The sequence below is a fragment of the Lissotriton vulgaris genome, chromosome 5, assembly GCF_964263255.1.
Source record: "Lissotriton vulgaris chromosome 5, aLisVul1.2, whole genome shotgun sequence".
Taxonomy (NCBI): Eukaryota; Metazoa; Chordata; class Amphibia; order Caudata; family Salamandridae; genus Lissotriton; species Lissotriton vulgaris.
In genome coordinates, this window is record NC_141693.1 from 1,435,087,675 (window position 1) to 1,435,105,788 (window position 18,114).

Here is an 18,114-nt window from a genome sequence, read left to right on the forward strand (position 1 = left end):
TCAAACAGTTGGTCCGATGATGAAACAGAATCCTGTTGACCAGACAATTGTTCAGATCTTGAGTTCTTTGATGACAAATGTTCAACAGTATTGTCCGGCTGCACTGAGGTATCTCCGACAGGCTGAGCGTCGCTGAATGGGACAAAGTTCGGTAAAACCTCAGCTTCAGACGAGGCGATACCCTTCCTCACCCACGAGTCCGCTGGCAAAGGGATGGGTACCTTCTTGGTGTGGGTGGCATGCACTTAGTGCTTGCGACCCTCCAAACGAACAGCAGTCCTCGTGGCAAGGAGCACCTGGTAGGGTCCGATGAACCTTGGCTCCAAATTTCTTTTGCGGCCAAAATTCCTCGTAACCACCCAGTCTCCTGGCTGGAGCTGGTGGCCTGGACTCTCCGTCTGCGTCGGCAGTGCTTCAAAGACCTGTTGGTGAATTAACCTCAGTTAAGCAGTCAGATCATGAAGATAATCTATCAACATTGGGTACTCAAGATCAGAAAACACACTGGGTCTAGGGACCCCCCAAACATTGGCAGGACGACCGAACACAATCTCATATGGGCTAAGCCCTACTCGAGAGTGCACAGTCGCTCTAGTTGACAGAAGAGCTAAGGGCAAAGCATCAGGCCATGAGAGACCAGTCGTGGCCTGAATCTTCGCGAGGTTAAGTTTGAGAGTTCCATTGTATCCCTCAACTAAACCTGCTGACTGGGGATGATTGGCGCTGTGGAATTTTTGTGTAATTCCAAGGCCCTTACACACATTCTTCATCACGCTCCCCACAAACTCACTTCCGTTATCAGACCATACAATCCGTGGCATTCCATACCGAGGAAAGTACTCCTTCAGTAGGACTTTCGCTGTGGACAGGGCAGTATTGTCTTTAAGAGGATAGGCTTCAATCCATCTGGAGAATGCGCAAACCACAACTAAAACGTACTTCAGGTTATTGCATCGCTCCATATGGATGAAGTCTAACTGGATCACTTCAAAGGGACATGAAGGGGGAGCAAAGTGGCCAGGGGGTGTAGGAGTTCCCTTACCAGGATTGTACATCATACATATCATACAATTCCTAACCAATCTCTCAGCACACTTAGCAATACCATCATTCTTCCATACAGGGGACAACAACTTACAGATACCTTTCGCACTAATATGTGACAAACCGTGTGCCATCGTCACAACAGCTAGCACATATGCATCCGGCAACATCCACCTCTTATTCTCAGACAAATCAATCCAACAGCCACTCGTATCCAGCTTTCCCGTACTCTCTTTCCACTTAGTCTTTTCAGTCTCAGTGGCCTCATTCTGAATCGCTTTCACACTCTCGATAGTGTCTTCACACATACCAGTTTCTGCAGGCCACCTTACCGAACTCGTCACATACATCCTAGTTGTAAGATTCCGTGCAGTCTCCTTAGCAATCTCATCAGCAAACGCATTACCACGACCAACATCATCCGTCACCTTACGATGCGCACGACATTTAATAAATGCCACCTGCTTGGGCAATGTAAGTGCATCCAAAAGATCATTCACAAGCTGTCCATGCTGGATCTTCGTACCATGCGATGTCATAAAACCTCTCTCTCTCCACAAACGTCCAAAGCTATGCGCAACACCAAACGCATACTGGCTGTCGGTAAACACATTCACCCGTTTCCCTTTTGACAAAACACACGCTCTGGTTAAGGCAATCAGCTCCGCCGCCTGTGCAGAATTCTGATTTAATCTCACAGTCTCCACCACCGTACTCAACGTTACCACAGCATACGCAGTCGTCACATCACCATTCGGCAACTTAAAACACGAACCATCCACATACAAGGTACCATCAGGGTCTTCCAAAGGAGTGTTTTTTAGGTCCACACGACCTTTTGTTTCCTCCTCAGTTCGTAAGTAGCAATCGTGTGCAGCTACCTCATCTGACTCCATATTGGTTGGCAACAAAGTCGCCGGGTTTAAGACATTGCAGCGTTTTATTTGAATGTGACTTGCCAGAAGCGTCAACTCATAACCAGACAACCTTGCACTCGTCAGATGTTGAGTTTTCGTACGATTTAAGAGAGTGTCAACTGCGTGCGGAACCATCACCGTAAGCATATTATCCATGACCAATCCTGCAGATTGTCGGATGGACACCGCAGCTGCCGCTGTTGCTCTCAAACAACTCGGCAATGCTCTAGCTACTGGGTCCAAGGTCGAGGAAAAATATGCACATGGACGCTGCTTACCACCGAATTGTTGCGTCAAAACACTCAACGCACAACCTTCCCTCTCGTGAACGTATAGTGTAAACGGCTTACTGTAGTCAGGAGTACCTAACACAGGGGCCGAACACAGTGCATCACGTAGTTCAGAAAAACTTTTCTGACACTCTTCCGTCCATGGCAAAGGAGTTGGAACATCCTTGCACGTGAGGGCTACCAATGGTTTTGCTAGCAATGAAAAATTTGGAATCCATTGCCTGCAGTATGACGTGATACCTAAAAAGGCACGCACATCTCTCTGAGTTGTTGGCACAGTCATTCGAGCAATCGCTGCAATTCTTTCTGGGGTCAACCTTCTTCCCTCCTTTGACAATAAGTGACCTAGATAGGTTACTTCTTGGCAACAATATTGCAGTTTAGAAGGTGACACCTTGTGATGCAAGTCACAGAGATGCTGCAACAGCGACACCGTAGCGATTTTGCAAATGTCCTGAGTGTCCGCAGCCACCAATAAGTCATCGACATATTGAATCAGGGCCGCACCAGCCGGCAATACAAATGCATCAAGTTGGCTTTTCAAGGCTTGACTGTATATAGATGGACTCTCACAGTAGCCCTGAGGAGCGCGTTTAAACCTAAAGCTGCGGCCACCTAGAGAGAAACCGAAAAGGTCCCTACTCTCCTCAGCAATCGGAATGCTAAAGAAAGCATTCTTCAGATCGATCACTGAGAACCAGGACGCAGATGCTGGAACCAGAGTCAGTAGAGCCGTGATGTCAGGCACCACAGGGAACTGAGGAATCACGATTTTATTCACTTCCCGTAAATCGATAACAAAACGATAAACAGGAGGCTTAGATGGATCAGTGCGTTTCAAGATGGGCAGCACAGGGCTATTAAACACGTTTCCCCTAGTCTCCTCAATAACATCTTTTTCAATCAAATCGTAGATAATTGCCAACAACGCTCGCTCACCATCAAGGGAGATACGATACTGGGGAATACGTGGCAAACGCACATTAGATTTCAAATGAACAACATAAGGGGAATTGTCAAGCAGGCCCACGTCATTAGGGCCTGTTGCCCACAAAGATGCAGGAAGAGAACTCAATTCCGGTGGAAGTTTATCGAGAGACAAGTACATAGGAGAGATAACTCTCTCACCCAAAGTAAGCTTCACTCCCGCAGGAGAACAATACAAAGTCGCATATAGTCGTTTCAGCAAATCCAAGCCCAAAAGATTTTCACCACAACCAGTAGTCAAAATCAAAGGAGCTTTCAGCTCACGTGGCCCAATTGTAAGGGGCAAAGGACGAGAAACCGGATTGCTAACAGGGGCGCCGGAGAATCCAATGGAAACATTTGTTAAGCCAGACAAAGGTGCGCCAGGGAGTTTCGAATGCATGATGGAACTTTTCGCTGCACCAGTGTCCAACAGAAAAGGCTCAACTACGCCCGAGGTGGCAACTGCGTTGTAAGGCCCTCTCTGATCAACCGGAACTGATACTACTCCCTCTCCTTGTCTATGGCTGTCCTAGTAATTACCGTTGTCAGTACCCTGATCGACGTAGTAATCATCCACATTATACTGTGCGGATCGGCCTTGCGAGGATGATCCTCGCCGATCGAAACAATTGTTAGAAACAGAGGAATCATTAGAGCGATCATTCTGATTTTGCATAACACCGCGACCTCGACCTCGCAAAGCCTGTTGAGAAGCACTACGACCTCCTCTAGATGTATTACCACTATTTCGATCACGCAAAACTGGACAATCGAATTTCAAATGGCCCTCACCCCTACAATAGGCGCACTGATTGTACCCAAGCATAGATCGCTGTGAAGAGTCATTCCGCGATTGTGACCTATTGGACTGTGGTTGCGATCGGTTCCGCTGCTGCGAGTCATTCTGATTCGAACGCGGAGGATACGCTTGTTGCCACAACACCTTCGTTTTGAGCTCTTTCGTCTTTTTGTCTGCACGATCATTTTCCTCTTTCTCTCTATTCTCATAATATTGGGCCGTAGCCAATATCTGGGCCGAAGTAGAAACAGCCCACGCACTCTCAGAATTTCTCAATTTGTTGCTTAGGTCCGGCAACAAATTCGACACAAATTTGTCCACGAACAATCTCTGACCTCCCTCAGTACCCATATCCTGACCACTGTGATCGATAAATGCCTCCTCAAATCTCGTAAAGAAATCGGAGACACTTTCGTCCTTCTTTTGCTTGCAAGCAGACAATTTATCCCAGTTAACTTTCATAGCTGGCATAAGCGTTTTCACAAGGGTGATTATTCTCTCAGGCAAAACCGTAATTAACTGTTCAGGCTTAGCCCCACCAACCTGCAAACCATCTGCAGCTGTAAGTGCAGCCCAATCACCACCTAATTCAGCTGCATGATCTTCGTGACGTATTTTCGCCCATACCGGTTGCGGTACGACATTGCCAAACAACATATCAATGTCGGCAAGGTCCATCACCGTCGCATCCACTAGCTGAGACAACTCTTTATAGTACCCTGCAGGATTCTTTCGAGGGTCAGGCAAAGATTGCTTCACCTGCAAAACTTCTGATCGCTTCCATGGGAGGTGTATCCAAACCCTCTCAAAGAATGGCGGGACTGGAGGATTAGCACCAGGGTTACCTGGCATATATACTGGTGGAACTTCACGCATGGGGAACTGACCAGGCGTAGCCATCCATTCCTCAGTTTCATCTTTGAACAATGCTCGAGGTATGATAGTGGGACAGAAAGACAGTAGATGCTCGAGAGCACGTCGAACATTGCTTCCCACTAGTATACCACTTGAAAACTGAAGCTGGAGTTCAGTTACCTCGGTTGGTACTTCGTTTGCATCATCATTGGATATCGCTTCACGTAGAACTTTGCACATCTCATCAAACACAAACCTCTGTGTTGGCTCATTGAATTGAGAGAACGTCTCAAAAACTACACGTGGAGAATTTTTAACGGGGTACCTAATCCAATTACGCGCCATCCTAATTAACGTGTCACGCTCCCTAGCATCAGGAAGCTGACTTCGTCTTTGGGGAGCATCAGAACCAGCGGACCCAAGAACCGGTCCGAGAGAAGTGAAAAAGTTAGCAGCAACAGAGGGAATGCGACGTCGAGCAGATGGGGTAGAAGAGTAAAGCAAAGGGGAAACAAGAGGAGTGGCAGGAACAGAAGGAACAGCAGGAGTAACCACAATAGTAGAAGTAGCGGGAACAGGAGTATGAGAAGGTATAGACGGAGGAGCAGTAGGAACAGGAACAGGTGGGGGAACAGGAGCAGGTTGAGGAACAGGAACAGGTACAGGAGGGACCACAGGAACTGCGGTATCCTGTGCATACGGAGGTGGTGACTTCAATAGATAGGACAACAAAGGGTCCTCTACTGCTTCCTCTCCCTTCTTATCCGTACCCGTGGGTAAAGCGGGATAACATTTATCCACTGACATGCGCTGCAATCTATCAAAAACTTCCTTTTCCTTCTCCTCCTTATCTCGCTGAAATTGCTCTGCATTTCTCATCGTTGTAACGATACCTTCTCTCTTAGTACGTTTAAGCTGTCTGATTTCTCTCTGCTTGGCTTCTTTTGCCACAACCGAAAGGAATCAAACATGGCCGGCCTTGCTTTTCTTTGGAATAATTTAGCTTCAAGATTATCTAAAATCGGGGCCTCAAAACTACCATGAGGTGGCCAACTAAGGACACCGTCCTTTTTGGTGTAACGAACCCAACACTCATTGAACGTGATCAGACCCAACCCATGTCGACTGTATAATTCGTATGTTGGAGTTCCAACCGGAGGTATCGGACACGAGTCCTCCAGCCGGGAATCCGTACCACAACCTCTAAAGCAACTGAACAAAGTACTACGGCCAGGCATCGTGCACACTAACCGAGTTTCACAAACGTCAAGGGTTATAGGATTACAATGTCCCTGCAAAAGAGCAAAAACCCTCAGTTTTTGGCGACTGCAGACGTCAAATAGTACAACTAAGAACAAAATACCAAGAACCACAAATGCAATGGAACCATGCAACAACTAAGCACCCACAACAACAAAGGACTCTGGGAGCGACCCACAAATACTTAACTCAAAGATCAATTGCGTCACCAGGAAGGCCCGTCAATTGTCTCGCTGTACCAAGGTCTACGCCAGGCACCAAAACAGGTCTACAGTCAGGGCAGCAGTCCGTCGCAGCCGTCAGGAGGCGTGAATCTTCGCGGGAAAAGTCATCGGGCCACTTGTTTCGACAACAGGATCGATGAAGCGGGGTGCACCTTCCCTCGGAGATTTCACACGAAGTTCCTCACGATCGTCGGGCTTCGGACCGGTACCACTGATGCAGCCCCACGTTCGGTGCCAACTGAAGGACTGGGTTATTCTAAGACCCAGAGGTGCCAGGGATAACACCTGAAACCTTCGTGGGTTACCTGTTCCGGCGTACAAATGACAGAGACACGGGACACTTCCTTCGGCGTCAAAGATTCAGGGTTTATTTACTGCAGGGAACACAGAAGTCACGAGAAGTACATAGCATGTAAGTTCACGGAGTCTGATTCAAATTGTATCTGTGGATCGCTCTTCTTATACAGTTTTCTGTCATAGGATAACATTACAGACAAAAGGTTGCAACCCACTTCCCACAGTAAATATCATAGGGGGTCACTTTCATGTATTCAAGGCCCGGAACATAATTACAGTAGCATTTGGCAGTTCCCAACTGTAAAAGTACATCTTCCCACCATTAGTGCATTCCGTGTGGCTGTTAATCAAAACAAGTAAGAGACAGAAACAGGTGCAGAGGAAGACGAGGATAGCGAGCAGATCGAAGAGAGTGTAAAAGGGGAGGTATCAGGAAACACGATTTGCAGGAATCAAAGGAGACGTGCCTAATGAATGCACAACTGAGACAATAGACCAACACGGCATGATGAGCCTCCAGCGGGGCCATCTGCCTTACAGTGTCATCCCCCTCATCATAAAGACACCCTCAAAGGAACACGTGTCTTCCGCAAGAGTTTGGGAATCCCAGGGTCGCTGGCTACTTGAGGGCAAGAAACAAAATGGATGCCGTATCTAAGATGGAACCCATGGGTTCAGATGAAGAAACCCATGAAACGAACGAACGGTTTAGGCTAGTACAGCGAAAACGCGTACACCCACTAAACTCGTCATTTGCGGTTCATAGATACCAGACTCGACCATATTCGAACGAGTCGAAAACACCACTTACGATTGTCACGGAACCTCATATGCTGCGTTCTGAAGAGCCTCTAGAACAAAAGCGTTGTTTGCAACCTTGTTGTGCTATGTGTAGATCACCCTTGGTACTACAAATCCTACGTATTCTTCAGAGTTCTGCGTAAGGAATGCTGTTGATGGTGTGTTTGGGATGAAAGCTGCTCGAGTGTAATATAGTATTGCCAGCTGTAGGTTTGCAGTGGAGACGTGTCTGTATGGTATTGTCTTGAATATAAGTCTCTACATCTAAGAAGCAAATACTGTTAGCGCTTATTTCGTCGGTAAAATGCAAATTTAAATCATTCACATTCAATCTGCCTTTGAGATTCTCTGCACTTTGTTTGTTCCCCCTCCACACTATAAACAAATCATCTATATATCAAATCCATTTCACGACATTGTTAGACCATTCATTTTTGTACAATGTTCTGACAATCCTCTCCTCCCACTAACCCATATGGAGACAGGCGTAGCTGGGCGAAAAACTCGCACCCATAGTTACGCCTCTCTCCTGGTGGTACACTTGATGTTGAAACATGAAATATTTGTTATTTAAACAGAACTTGGTAAGGTCCAGAATTTGATAGGTCTCATGTTTAGATAGTACTCTAGGGCTCTCATCCCATCTCTATGATGGATCAATGTATATAAATTTAAAGCATCCATAGATATTATTAAGTAATATTCTCGCCATTCGATTTCCTGTATTTTCCTGAAGAACCCCTTAGTGTCATGTATGTATGATGGAAGCGTCCTTACATGCTGTTGAAGGAACGAGTCTATATAGATTGACACATTTTCCACCAAACTCAGGTTGGCCAAGATTATCGGTCTTCCGGGAGGTCGCAGTCTATCTTTGTGAATTTTTGGGATAAAGTAAATGACTGGCATTATGGGGTAGTCATTTTTCATAAACTTGAATTCATCTTGATTTATAAATCCCAAACTTTTCCATGCCACAAGTTTGTTACAAATGTCTTCTTGTATTTATTTTAATATACCTCTGGAGCTTATTTTGTAACAGTCTCTATCCCCCAGTTATCGTAGGGCCTCTTCAAGATATTAACTTTTTGGCCATATGACCACGTTTCCTCCTTTGTCGGAGTTACGTATTACAATAGAATTGTTATCCTGTAATTTTTTCATAAGTTGATGGTATTTTTGCAATCGTGGATTGTGTTTGTATCTTTGCTCTTGTATTTTGTTGTTTAATTTTCTGATTTCTGTTTTTATGGTCTCATTAAAAGTATCAATTGAGTCCCGAGTCATTATCGGCACAAACTTAGATTTCGGTTTAAAGTGAGTGACCGGAGCAGCATTGGTACTAATGCCTATCCTTTCCATTGTTTGTTGAGTGGAGTTTCTAAAATCATTTTCTGATTCCTCGTCATCATTAGCTAGCATATTCAAATCTGAAAGTATGTTGATGTCAGCAACTGGTAGTGCTGTTATCCCACTTAGATGCGTCCTTGTTGTAGAGGATATTTGTGTGTTATGGGCATTTATTAAGTGGAACTTTTGAAGTTTGATCTTCCTAATATATTTATAAATATCAGTATGTGTTTTCTGATCATTGAAATTGCTTTCCATATAGTAGGTTAATCCTAATACCAAGAGCTGTTTTTCTGCTTGATCAAGGTTTATATTAGCCAGATTAATAATGGAGTTTTCATTTCGTATTGAATCATTTATTTGTTGTTGCGCCATCCCTTCCTGTTCAGTTGTTGTTTTTGTTTTTTGGTATGTTCTCGCTGCTTCTTTCTTCAGTCGCGGAGCTTGCGTTTCTCCTCTGTTTTGATAGGAGTTTTGCTTCCTGAGACGAAGGGTTTGGCGCAGCTCATCTGTTAAAAAATGAAGCTCTTCTACCAGAGTGTGCTTTCTTTTTACACATTTTTTACCTCCTAGTGTCGAGGGAGCTGTTTCTGTTTCTGATTCAGTTTCTACGGTTGAACTTAGATGTGATATTGAAGCTGTGGCATGTAGTTCATTACTTGCTCCCGCTATTGCTGTGGTTTCACTATGATATTTAGTAGTTTTAGTTGCTGCTTTTGCCGTGTCATATTTCCTCGAAAATTTAAATATTTGTCCCTGCTCATAGTCATTTTTGTCGCGCTGCAATTTGAAAGCTTTACATTGTTTTATGACGTCTTCTTCCTTCTTTAAACCCTTCGCTGCTCATGACAAGCTCAGCTCGTCATGAGGCACGGTTGAGCTGTGCTTATGACGAGCTGAGCTCGTCATGAACAATGGGGTTCATCCAGGATCAGCACAGGAGGGGAAAAGCCATAGCAGCCAAGGGGTTAAGTGCAACATCATTTCCACTCTCAGTTTGTGCCCTGGATCGTCTCCTTTAAGGTTTGTGATTTGTAACTCAATCACATCAATTTGTTTCTGTATTTCAATTCTATTGATCTCCGCATACCTTGCTAATATTTCCACAAGTTTTCTTGATGATTCAAGGTTGCATTCCCCCCAATCTCTTAACATGTTCAGGTTGGGGATATCGTAACTCGGGGCTAACATAATTCGAAGACCCCTGGGTATCAGACCCACCTCTAGGTATCTTGACAGAGATCTATGTTCCCACCATTTTTGTTGTTCTGATTTCATGAATTTTTTCAAATTTTCTGTACGTGTCCTTTAGATTGTTACTGTTACCTTCATAGTCTACTCTTCTATTGTAATTTGCGATTGGCGCACTGGTAGTGTCCGAAAACATTTCATCAGCCGCCTCCTCCCTCCCACCTAGCACGTCCGCGGCCATTGTATTGCACTGTTTAAACAAGCGTTTATACTGTTATGTCTTTGCCCAGTTTTATCACTTTAATGCACACCTCTCACCGCAGCGATTATCAGGATTTTTCTACCTTTCCAGCATCCGCTGTACTCACTGCATCCTCCGACACAAATTTCATTGCTTTGCAGTAATCCGTGGGTTTATCCTGTCGTCCGGGGGCTTGCAGCTGTTCTCCTTCGGGAGACCTTGCGTAGTCCAGTTTGCACAAGATTTGGCTTTTTGCTGCATTGCCCAGATTTGAGAGAGGTCAGTATTAGCCAGCAAAGCCTCCTTGGAAATAGAACTGAATACTCCTTTTCCTTGTCGCTTTATCAAAGAAAACTGGAATGGACACCACTTCTTTTGTGCTTCGTTATTTTATTTTTCGTGCATTGGCCGCCATGACCCGTTTCGGACTTCACCGAGCCCTTGATCACATGACGTGCAACGTAGTTTCTCCCATTTTTAAAGTGACAGTGTGCTTTATTAGTGCAATGAACATAGAAATATATATGTGTGATATCTTAACCCTTAGAAATATTCCTGTCATGAACGAGAAGTACTTTTTTATTCCACAAGAAATAATGTAACTTCTAACTTCACAAAGGAGGCAATAGAATACTATTTCAAAATCTTACTGTATCTGGAGCGATGAACCACATTGCATAATTCACTGAAAAGTCCCAGATGTAGACCTTCCGAGTGAAACGTACCAACTGTAGGAGCATGCTGTTGGAATAGCAGCTTGGGTACCAATAGCCTGCGTGCTCATCTTATCACCCTGAATTCTCAGGCATGACTTAACAGATAGATAGGTCTTGTAGTAGATCTGGACGCTTTCGCCATTTGAGAGAGGAAGGGAAGTAGAATGTGAAGTGGATATTCCTTAGCTTAGTAGAGGGTGATGTGCTATTGCTTCTCGAAAGCATGATGAAGCTTGTGCTCTTACAACAAGCAAAAACCACATTAGATAAAATGCTCAATCCATAAGTATATCCAAGAGCAAGTTTATTAGATGCAACCATCAACAGGAGCAGCTCTGCAACTGACACTCTTTGCATTGGAATGTTACAGCTCATACTATGATGTAATGTGCTCAATATTCTACACAACAAAACTAAAAGAACTAAGAAAAGCAAAACACAATGACAAACAAAATTAATACATAACATAATCCGAAACCTTCCAGGAAGATGTTTTCGCCTTCCAAAATTATTACTCACAATCAAACCTGAAGGAGTAATCTTGGAATCACTTTTAGACTCAGTACACTTTGTGGAGTCGCTCTTCAGTTCAGTACATCTTGCCAACCTAGACATGTTCCAAGTACCACCATTGTCTAATGTTACAACATTCTTCCTTATTGCAACAATGATAAAAGGACCACTGAAATTGGAAGTACCTTTGTGACCATGCTTAGGATTTTTTATTAGCACACGATCACCCACATTCCACTTCCTCATTCTAACAGCCATACCGTTGTTTATACTTTTGCTGATACCTGGATAACACATCAAATCACTTTCCACACTTTTCTCACAGACCTTCTCTGGAAGCCAAGCCGGATTGAGTTTGGAGCTAGCCACCCTCCCTCTCAAGGCCTCAAAAGGAGACTTCTGCATGATAGCGTTAGGAACCGTGAGATGTGCCCACCACGTTTCTCTCAACACACTGCTAAAGGAAACTCTAGACTTTAAAGCCCGTTGTGCACAACTCTTAACAACCCTGCTCATCCTCTCCATAAGACCATTTGCTTGGCGAGAATATAGAGCTGTCTTCTGATGAACAATTCCAAGATTTTTAAGAAAAACATCCATCTCATTGGAGGTAAATTGTACCCTGTTATCTGTAACTAAGTACTTAGGAACTCCTTCTGAAACAAACACATCCTTAAGAAACTCAATCACAGCTTTGGAGTTAACCACCCCCATGCACTTTGAAGTGTAATCTACCAACAATACAACAAATCTTTCATGTGAAGGCATCAACTCAAAAGGACCAGCTATATCAAGTCCCACTTTAGTCCAAACTGCAGTAGGAACTTCTACAGGCGAAAGATGAGATTGACTGGTAGTGTGTGATTTGTCATTAAACGCACATAAATAACAATCTTTCACAACTTGATCAACCATTCGGTCCATCCCAGGCCACCAATATCTTTCTCTAACACACGCTTTAGTGAGACTTCTTCCCAAATGGCCCTCATGAGCCAAGTTGATGATCCTTTATCTCAAATCACAGGTGGAACTACCCTGTCACCTCTCATTAGGTTGTCTTGCCAAAAAGTCAAATCATCTCTTACCGTCCAGAATAACTTCAAATTGCTATCAAGTTCTTCATAGGTAGGCCAGCCTGTCATTATGACACCCTTGAGAGTTTGGAAAACCTTGTCATTTTCAACACACCTTAACCATTCATCTTTAGATACAGACAATTCAGTTACCCAATTCATACTCTCAACATCTTCCAAAATATGTTCTCTTACAATGGGTAGGCGTGACAAACAGTCAGCGGGTTTGTTGTTCTGCCCAGAAATATATTGCACAACAAAATTAGATTCTTGTAACCCTTCACTCCATCTTTTCAACCTGGGAGTCATATGATCATTTTGATGACAAGAAAATATTTGTACAAGAGGATGATGATCAGTCTTCACTACAAACGGAATGCCCCACAGATAAAATTTAAAATGATGGATTCCCCAAAATACTCCCAAGGCTTCTCTTTCAATGCAAGAGTAATTCATTTCTACTGCTCTAAGAGCCCTTGAGGCAAAAGCCACAACCACTTCCTCTCCATTCACTATTTGGGAGAGTACCGCTCTAAGTCCCTTGAGACTGGCATCAGTTGTCAAAATGGTTTTCAATTTAGAATCAAAGTGGCATTTTACCAATCTCCAACTTTATTATGTCAAAAGCCTTCTCACATTCATTCATTAGACCATGCAAAACATACACCTTTTTTTTAAAAGAGCCCTTATGGGTTCAACAATACTCGCAAAACCGTTGACAAACTTTGAGTAAAACTCAGCCATCCCTAGAAATGACTTAACCTGCTCCTTATCCTCTGGAGTAGGAGCTCTTACGATACTCTCAGCAAGTTCCAACTTCGGTTGCATGCCACTCCCAGATATCACATGTCCAAGATAAGTAACTGATTCCAATCCAATGCAACATTTTTCTTTTTTTACTGTGAGTCCCCTTTCGTCCAACTTATCCAACACAGATCTCAACACCTTTTCATGTTCACACACATCCTTCCCATAAATCAAGATATCATCTTGGAAGAACATCACATTGCTAAGACTCCCAAGGACCATTTTCATCACCCTTTGAAAGCAAGCCGCAGCTGAGGCTAACCCGAAAGGCATCCTCAAGAACTGATAACCTCCCAGAGGGGTAACAAAGGATGTTAGATGCCTTGAGTCTTCGTGGAGGACAATTTGGTGATACGCCGATGAAAGATCAAGTACACTAAAAATCTTTGCTCCTTTTAAAACACTGATGGACTCAGAAATGTTCGGAAGTGACTGGCGATCAACCCAGATCCATTCATTCAAACCGAGTAAATCCACACACATTCTCACTGACTTACCACCATCCTTGGGTGCCAAAACCACCGGAGCCAACCATTCTGAAGATTCGATTTCCTCAATCACCCCCAACTTCAACAACCTTTCAATCTACAACTTCAAAGGCTCAACCATCATATTAGGTACCTTCCTGACTTTATGAACACACGGTTTGGCAGATTTTGTAAGGATTATTCTGTGTTCAAATCCTTTTAAACACCCAAGGGTATCTGAAAACACATTAGGATACTCATTAAAATATTTATTTGACTCACACACCGTATCAACCGCTGCAGAGAAAACACCACTAAGCAACTCTTCCATTAACATCACTTGGTTCTGAGGATTCCTAGCACTTTATTTAAGAATTATACCCAAGTCATGTTGGTGTCTCCAGCCAAGGAGATTGTCACCTCTCACTGCTACATAGACCTTGCAAGTAGTCTCCTTACCCTTGAATGTGATCTTAGCTATCACATAACCCAGGATATCAAATTTTTACCCACCGTAACTTACTGGAGCAATGTCTGGAGGTAAAATTGAAACATTCTCTAACCCCACAATCTCGTCCCAAATTTTGGTGCCAATCAGGGTAAATGGAGACCCTGAATCTGCCATGAGTTTAAAAACATTGTTGTTTATCCCAATGTTACAGAAAGGCATACTGATTTGCTCTGAATCAAGTACTCCTCCACACACTTTCACATTTGGCACAACCACTGTACGAATGACATCAGAAGTATCAACACACATATCTTTTTTCTTAGAAGACTTGCACACACAAGAATAATGACCTTTAACCCCACAGTTATTACAAATGCTGTCTCTTGTATAACAGTTTGGAAAATTTGAAGTGTGCGTAAAACTACCACATCTATAACAACGTATCCTCTGCTGAGCAGAGGAGCGTTGTTGTCGAAAATCACGTTCTTTGGTAGGAGGAGCCTCTCTACAAGAAGAAGGATGTGATTGATTATCTGAATTTTTTTTCTGAGATTGAGAGTTTTTCTGCCCAAATTTGTTTTTGATACCAACAGTCACTTTAGAAACACTTGTGGGAAGCTCTTCAATTATATCACAATCTACTGGCATGTGCACATTGTCTTGGTTGTTTTTTTAAACTTCACTACCACTTTGATTACTATCTTCTTTATTTTTTCTTATTTCTTTGACCCAAGAAGTGGTATTCTCCATGCCCTCCATGATGGCTAACGCTTCTGACAAAGTAGGGTTTTTAGACAAAAGTTTTTTTTGGACTCTTGAACTGTTCGTGCACCTCACTAGTTGATCTCCCACAATTGATTCAGACAAATCTCCAAAATTGCATGTGCGTGCCAAAGTTTTAAGAGCAGCAACATACGTTCCAACTCGTGAAGAACCTGTGTCGTTCAAGGACAACATTAATCCTGGGTCCAAAGTAACAGGGCAACATAGTCATGGACATTTCATAGATGTCCGCAGGTTCTCCATCACTCCCACCAATCGGTATAGAATCCATACTGTCATACGTATTTCTACCTTCTATACCAAAATTGTGAAGTAAAATTGCTTGTTTCCTAAATACAGAAAACTTCTCTCACCCAATGGCCACCAAATAAGAATCGAATAGATTTCTCTATCTTTTCCACAGAAGGATTGGTTCTCCTTCTTCTGATAGAAATGGTGGGGGTTGCGACATACTTGAGGCTGATGTCATTGTGTACAATTAGTTAAATGTTTATATTTTAAAATATATTTTAAACATGCAAACCTTTTTATTAATTCCGGAATATTCAAAAGCAAAATAATTCTCACCGCGAGATTATTCAATATGTACTGATAAGTCCAACAGTTGTCAGAAGCGATGAACAGTGAAAATCTCACAAAAAAAAAATATGTTCGAAGTAATAATAAGCTTAACCGCACTTGTAGCAATAAAAATACTCGGAAAAGATTTCTTCACCAAATCAAAATGGCTGCCACATAATTTGGACGCTACGTGCCGCGTCAGGTCAAAGTTGATTCACGTCGCATGCAGCATGCGCACGCATCAGGCATTCCTTTCAAGCCAAGATGGCAAGGATGGAACACTCTCGAGGAATCCTCCACAACGACCGATGCACTCACGGCTGTACTTGAAAAACAACAGCGCGCGCGTGAGAGCACGAGCAATACCGACCCAATGAGTAAGTAGAAGGTTATTTTAACCAAAATGAGGATATATACGTACGTCAGTCCTCTCATATGAGTCTTCTTCAATATTACACTAAGTTGTTGTTCTTATGTGCTTCGTAAGATGCTCTGTATTCATAACACAATCCTCCACGAAGTCGGAAATGTAGATGAAGACAGTCCAAACAATCTTGTATAGTCGATAGTACTTTATACTCCGAATCGTTAATTTCCAAGTGTGAAGATTTAATCCAAACGAACAAAAAATTTTATATATAAAAAAATAATCCAGTATAGACCAAGACATCCGCAAAATGTATACAGTCTTCAGGGGAATTGATGGTTGACAATGCTTGTCCCCAATCAAGCCTTTTCCCTCGTCGCCAGTGATAAAATGCTCAATCCATAAGTATATCCAAGAGCAAGTTTATTAGATGCAACCATCAACAGGAACAGCTCTGCAACTGACACTCTGAGCATTGGAATGTTACAGCTCATACTATGATGTAATGTGCTCAATATTCTACAGAGGAGATAGTAAATCACAACAATATTCTTCTGCAAGCATTTGTTTTTCAGCAGCCTTCTTTCTAGCTAGCTACACAGGTATATTGCCTCGTACATATTGTGCCCGTTCCCCGGTGAAATCCTCATTCTTCCAAAGAAACGACAACAAAGATAGTATGTCTTTGTTCCATGATTTTTGTTGTTGTTGCAGTTGTATATAGCGCGAGCTCGACCCGAAGGTATTTAGTGGACTTCCCATTCCAATCTGTCCCCTCGAAGCACTCTGCATTCATGTTTCTCTCTTAAGATGTTGTCCTACATATCCCATCCATCACAGAGCAACACGTGAAACAGAAGAAAACAATGGGACTGTTTGGACTCTTGAGAGTAGCGGGTATTGGTTATAGAACACATCCATACTTTAGCTTGAAGTATTTTCAACTAAAAACAGCTAGTTGTCTATTGGAGGTAAGAGCGAAGTCCTGCTGTACTAGTGATTTGAGGGAGGAGGATGGTTGGAAATGTTACTTGTGCTCATTAAACGCACAGAATTGAAGGGAAAGATTCTGAAATCAACCATATTAGGGAGTGCTTTTTACTATTAAAACGTTTGTGTGACGGAATCGAGGAACATAGTGAATTACATATCAGAAGGATGCTGCGTTTTGAATGGCTCTAGATGAAATCTCTGTGGGAACTTAAAATATAGCTTTAACTGTCTTGCCACTTTTTTTTAATTTAATACATTTATTACCTGGAATGCTATAGAGAATAGGGTATGGGTTAGCTCCCCTCAGACATTGCTCAGTTGAAATGTCATTCACAAGTTGAAATAACCACAGACCTGCATATTTTGAAATGGGTCATCCTCTTTCAGCCATTATTTTTGTCATCAGTGTCATTCAAATTTATCTCACTACTGGATGTTTGGGCTGTCACTTATCTTGAGTGATTCACTTTGCTTTTGTGTGGCTGGAAGGATAAAGATGGAAAAACAAAGGGACATATAATCAAGAACTGGGAATAACATTATCGCCTCTTTAGCGGCGGGAAACTGCCACTAAAGCTGCAATAAGGGGCTTGATAATATTCCTTAGAGAATTCCAAGAGAAGCCCAGGTTTGATGTACTTCCCACCAGAACCTGGGCTTCTGTTGGAATTCTCTAGGGCATATTATCCAGCCCCTTATCCCCACTTTAGCGGCAGTTTCCTGCCGCTAAAGCAGCGATAATATTATCGCCCCTCCTTGATAATATGGCCCAAAGTATTTCCTGTCAGGCCGTCCGCGCGCTCTTCTTTCCCTTAGGCCTTTGTTTTACTTTCATCAGTCCAGCCCTTCACCCTCTATTATCTCTTCCCAGCCGTCTGAGAGTGTTTTCTTCTGTATGGATGAGCAATACTTTGATGTAGGTCACCTGTCTATGTGTTTCAGAATGCAGCCCTTCCCCCTGAATGAGTGTGTGGGGTCTCTCATGCAGATGAATTGGTCTGTGTTCATACGGAGAATGGACGGTCATTAAGACATTGAGTGGCATTTTCACAAGGATTTGTCTCCGAATTATCCGCACTTTAACGCATCAAAAGTGGTGATAGAATTAAGACTCCATTCACAAGCTGGTGCAAACTGCAGACAAC